The 6000-nt window shown below is 38.2% G+C and overlaps 1 long non-coding RNA gene across 1 annotated transcript in view; it reads left to right on the top strand.

Annotated features, from left to right (window-relative positions):
• The first annotated feature begins 2760 nt into the window (after positions 1–2760).
• Positions 2761–6000, top strand: part of LOC311441087 — a 45086-nt gene continuing 41846 nt past the window's right edge. The window contains exons 1-2 of the long non-coding RNA XR_014695792.1: positions 2761–2889; positions 3382–3487. This is a non-coding gene — a long non-coding RNA (uncharacterized lncRNA). The remainder of the gene's footprint in view (positions 2890–3381; positions 3488–6000) is intronic.

The following is a 6000-nucleotide window of genomic DNA, read 5'->3' as shown; positions in this document are numbered from 1 at the left end:
TGACAGTATTTGAGGGCATGATGTGGCAGTTCATGTCATTAATCTATCATTTGCTCATTTTGCTCTTCTCAGCCACTCATTATATTACTGGGCATAGCTTATTTGCAGTCCATGCTTCATGATCCTGTTCCAGTACCATTTCCTTCTGTAGGAAATCTTCCTTTCTAGTTCTTCATTGGCCTTGTGCACTAAGGAGAAACTAGACCTGCAGGTGATATCTTTATCTCAAGCAGAAAGTGGGTCACTGGCTTTTCATAAAGCTGGGGATGATAGTTTCCCTAGATTTTTATCCTCACCTGCTGCTCCTGCATTTTTAAAAGCTTCAAGCATATCCCAGCTCCCTGGGAGGCACTTCCATATTATTTCCCTCAAGCAGGCCGCAATCGCATTTTCATCCTCCAGCTGGGAGAACACAATAAGACTTCCCCCAGAAGTCTGTCAATGCAGATCATTTAATTAGGCCAGATGGGATCACTCTAGCAGAAGTGCAAAGCTCTTTTTCCCCTTGGAACCGCTAATGCTGCCTTCCCAGTGTTTGGTTTAGGCAGTCAGGGGGATAAAGACATAATACATCCTTCGTACTCTGAAGAAGGCACTGAAGTTGTGGAAGGTTTAAGTATTCAACCTTAACTTTGTTCTTTAACTTATTTAACTCAGTGTTTTCCTATATTCATACATAGCATAAGAGTAGTACCATTATTCAGCTGTACCGGTAGAACTCCTTGTGTTCTGAAACAGAAGCTGCTCTTAGAATCGAGTACATCTTGATAGCTTAAACACAAAGGTTTATCCGTATGCCTAAAGAAGTACTACAGATAAAGCGTTAAGGCTATGTTCAGGAGACAGACAAACAACTCTGAATATTAGCTGAAGTGCTTATACAACTTATTTTGCACTGTCATGATCTAACAGATCTATGATTGTGATTAAAGAATTTGATTATTTGTAGTGTTAGATGGCCTGAAACTCACTCTTAAATATACAGAGCTTATTTCCACATATACTTCTGTTCACGTTATTGTTAACTGACATAGTATTGCCTGGCTATGCGTTTCTTACCTTAAAACTTATCCAAGACCAAAGAAATCTTGAGACATGTTAAATTTAATGGCAACGCCTTTAACAAACTTAAAACTAAGGCTAACAAATTCTCAGAAAACTCATTCATTATTCAAGTGATAACAATATTCAGAAAAGAAAGTCAGATTTGCCTATTTAAGGTAAAACTCTTCTTTAAGCAAACATACATCCAAACTGAAGGCATGAAATACTAACTGCTTATCTGCTGTAGGTACACTGGTGAGAGCAAGGATATGTTCTTCCTGCTTATACAAATTACACCCACATGCTTAGATCTAATGTAGCCTTACAAGGAGCCTGTTAATGAGAATAAGGTTCATTGTTTGGTATTTCTTAATATTCTTGACAAATTTAATGAATAATGGCAGTTATGACAACGGGCAAATTTGCATGTATTGATCTTCTACAGATCTGAACTGAAATCACAAGCAAAATTAACATGGGCAACATTGACCTGAGCTGAATTCACAGCAGCAACCCAGTGCTGTTAGACCCATTATCCAGCCCCCAGAGCCTCCCATTCTGCAGTGTGAGCTCAAGTATAACACACAAACCAGACAGCAGAATTCCCAAGCTGTGACTTCCAGCAGATTCCCTTACTCTTACCCTACTCCCCATCTTATTTTTTTTTTTTTTTCTTTTTTGTCCTTTTCAGACTTAATGACAAGGAAAGGCAAAACTTATTTCGTATCAAGGAAGGTAAACAGTAGCATGGGTCAGCAATCAGTACACCCTGTTACCCAAGGGAGAACACTCAGTTTCTCTACATTATCACTTGCAGCACAGTCACGGGTAAATGCAATTTAAGGACTACAAAAACCAGCTAGGATTTGCAACACACAGCCTCCCACAGCCCTGGAGTAAACACAAATGTGCCCTATTGCAGTACCTGGTAGGCTGGATGCCTAAAATGCCAGTGAGGGGGAAAGCAGCCAAGAAACCCCATAGGCAATGGTGGTAGGATAATAGCTTATTCTAGTTAGGTACTTGCTAACTTTCCCCAGAAGTGCCTAAGTTCTGAGCCTGTTGAAGGCCAGAGGACTCCAGTAATGAAGACGTAATTCGCTGTTAGAAAGCTAAGTTATCTCTCTAGCTAGACAGCAACTGAGCAGAAGTAATGAAGTAGGCATTTGGAGCCAAGTATAAAATTATGCAAGTAGGAACATAATATTTACATTCTTCTAATAAAATAAAGCTCATAGGAAAGCATTCATGTACACAGGACTATCCCAGACAAGGCATAGAGCTAGTAGCATAGAGGGACAGCCAGAACAGAGCCTAAGGGCAGGTCAGCAGAGGCAAGGGCAGCCACAGCACCAGCCAGGCCACTGCTTGTCTGCTGGGATGGCCCCACAGTGCTGGGGCTGGAGGTACAGAACAGGAAAATGGCAGCAACAACTCCTGTTAGCAGGCACCAAGCAAAATCAAGGCAACAACTTAGAATCAAGACTAACTTAAAGCCATATAGGAACAAGAAACAAACACCTCAACACAGCTTAAACCAAGACCAAAGGCCCAGGCTGGAGCTTATGTGGAGCTTCTGGGCCCACAGCTGGAGCCTACACAGTAGCAGTCCCATGTGAGGCTGCTCACAGCAATTAAAGGCTGCTAAAGTCAGTAATGACAGGAGAGGTGTAGGTACTCCAACCATGTCTTTTGGGGTGGCAGCTAGGAGGTATGTGGGTTAGCCTAGAACATCTTAATGGCATCAGCAATGGCATTGGATGCCTGGGCTTAGGCCACAGAAGCCCACCTGCAGCGACTAATTGCACTACAGGCATTGCAGCACTTCCTTACTCTGTGTTAGTGGTGTGAGAATAAGTAAATTAGGCTGAGGGATACAGCAATTGTGGTGTGGGAAACTGCAGGGGCATTTTAATTTGGTGTTGTATAGAATGGCATTTTTTCAATTCTGAAGGTAAAGCAAGCAGTTAAGAAAACTTACTTGTGCTTTACTGCAATGAATTCTTAAGTTATTTCTGACTTTCATGAAGCAAAAATAAAACAAATTATTTTGATATTAACTATTTTAATTTTCTTTTATAACTCTATTGAGGGAAAATTATTCAATAAGTAGTTTTCATTTAGAAATCAGAATGGAACACAAAAAAAATTGAGTCAAGAAACGTATGTAATCCTTTTCTTCAAAGAGTTATTGTTTTGACAAAAATACAATAAATGGAAGAAGCATGCTTGACCAGTTGAGCTTTAATAGAGGGTTTTGTGTGGATTACGTAACAGGTTCTTAAAATACTGATACAATAACTCGTTATTTTTCTTCCCTTTTTTTGTGAATTTAAGAATGCCTTCCTAGCGTTTAGTAAATTAGCAGTGGTGTTTTTTCCTGTTTACTTGGCTTGCTGTTATGGCCTAATGCATCAAACCAAATTCTGAATGTTTTTTAAAGGTAAGTTTAATTTAGTCAGTTTGTTGTACCTTGCATGAACACCCAAGACTCACACTGGAGATCTATCTAGACAGCTGTTAAGTTACAGAGGATGCATTAAGGAAATCTAATAGAAAAAGTATTGAGGTTCTTGATATGTTTTGTAAAGAACATCAAATCTGTTATATCTCTGCTTTTAATCATTGCTGACTGTGAGTTTACCTGTTTCTCTGCTTAAAGAATCTTGGGGGAGAGGGGGAATGATTCCTCATATTATGATTTACAACCGCTTAACTCATTTTTGCTGTTATTATTATTTTAAAAATTGGATTTAGAGGTATTAAATAATTGGGATGTAATTCAGGTGTTGTAGATGTGGTTGGTCAGAAGTCACGTAGTAGGTGTTCGGCTCGTTGGTGTGAGAGAGTTAACTGGGAAAGGCTGCAATTTGTTATAGGCTTAAAGCCTCTCTTGGGAAGCGGCAGAAGAATGGATCCTGTAGACTCACAAGTATTTTCTGAGGCTTTTCCTTCCTGGACTTTTAAGGCATACTCTCAGCACATTTCCCCCAGAGCACATAAGAAAGACAGTTTTCATGCATAGTTTGAAAGGTAAGCAAAGAAATGTTGCTAGACATATAAAGCTGTAAAATGGTCAGCCTGCCTTACCAAGATGCTACTGCCTACTTCTGCTACCTTGGCATGGGGAACAAGTTAAAGTCTATGCTGAGTACTAGGAAGATTCCCTACTTGATACATTTTTTTTTTTTCTTAAGTCGTAAGGGGCAATTTCCTAGAGCAAACTGGAGTTATAATTCTAATAGAAAGCAATTGCACCAATTAAATCTAACCATGATATCAGGGATAAAGCAGTGTATTCCCATTGCTAAGTTTCTGAGTGAAATGACAACAGAACTAGATACACCACGATGACAGAGTGAGGAATATGCACCATTTATTATCAGGTTCTGTTATGTCTTAATTCCCAACTGGTTTCTTTTCTCTAAGGCATTACTTAGTGTGATATTCTGACTTCTAATGATGGCTAATACAGAGCTAGCGTCTGGTGTAAAGCTGTTATTTAAACAGTTTTAATTTGTTATGAATACATAAAATACATAAAGTACTTGATGTGCACTGTATCATCAGAACTTGTTCCTAACCTTTATTAATCTGATTAGTTATTTTATATGAGAGTAGAATTAGATGCTTGCAGTAGAAATGCCAAGAGTTAGATATGATGTCTTTATTCAAGAGAAAATCAGTTAATCCAATTTCTAAGAACATATGCTAGTTCTGCTGGTTATAAATCCTTTCCAAGATGACTTAAGTTTCTCTCAGCTTCCTCCAAATGCCTTTTCCTAGTAGAAGCTGAGAGTTATGTAATCATTATGATTATATATTTTTTTTAATGAAACAATTATTATTTAAATAAAAGAGCTAAAAATAGTCATATACTTGGATATGAGAAAAATCAATTGTTGGAAAATATTCAGATACAACTATTTTGAAATACTGTTATGGCTCTGAAGAATAGTAAAGCTTTATACTTTTGTCATGTAAATAACAAAATTCAATATATCTGTTCCACTGGAAATTGTTTTAAAAGAGCATCAAATGTCTCATGTAAAAATTCAGCTTGCAGCATTCCCCACTAGGGAAGTGACTCACTGTCTGCATAGAGCAGTGTTTCTCCAGGACTTCCATGGATGCTTTAGAGAATTACTGAGTGCGTCCTTACAGACAATTTGATGTGGGGAAGCCATGCTCTTATTTTACAGACTGGCCAAGAGTTTCTTTATACTTAAAACTGAATTCGGATTAAGTTAAGGAGGTCAGTTGGAACTAAAAATGCCATGAATAGAAGAGCATAGATAGACCTTTGCAAAGCCTTGTGGTCAACCACAAAGATGCAAGCTCGACTAGCTTCCCTCATCTTGTGCTGTATCCTATTAAGTATACGTCCTCCAGTCTTGGACAAATCAAGATTACCTAATCTATAACATAGCATTGTTTAATTCATACAAGGTACCTGGTGAACGTGTATCCAGTTGTCTTACAGCATAATGACACCAGTATGCAGTCTCATTTTTTACATCCACGTATCTCGTACTGTAGTAAACAAAAGTTACACATGTGGATTAAACACATCTTGTAGTGGGTGATTGATCACTTCCCATTGTTCAATTCAAAACACAAACTGTTATCTCTCTTATCCTCTGGATGAGAGCAAAGGCCAGGCTTGGAAGTTGGATATTACTGATGTGGTTTGTTGTTGCTTTTTTTTTTTTTTTTGAAGTGGTTACACATCAAGCCACAGTCTGTTTAATTCTTTAATAAAATCATATATATTTTAGATTGTTTTAGTATTAGGAATGAGTCCCTCAGACACTCTGGTCTGCTGAAACATTTGATTCATTTTGTGCTGGTTGCACTTTTGTAATGAAACCCTGAAAGCAGCCAAGAAGCTTTACAGAGTGCTACTGAACATAGCTGTGAATTATTGCTGTAGTAACACTCACAGAAATAAGCATA

Source organism: Aythya ferina (genome assembly GCF_964211825.1).
Source record: "Aythya ferina genome assembly, chromosome: 9".
NCBI classification, from domain to species: domain Eukaryota; kingdom Metazoa; phylum Chordata; class Aves; order Anseriformes; family Anatidae; genus Aythya; species Aythya ferina.
This window is presented reverse-complemented; position numbering and strand designations above follow the sequence as displayed.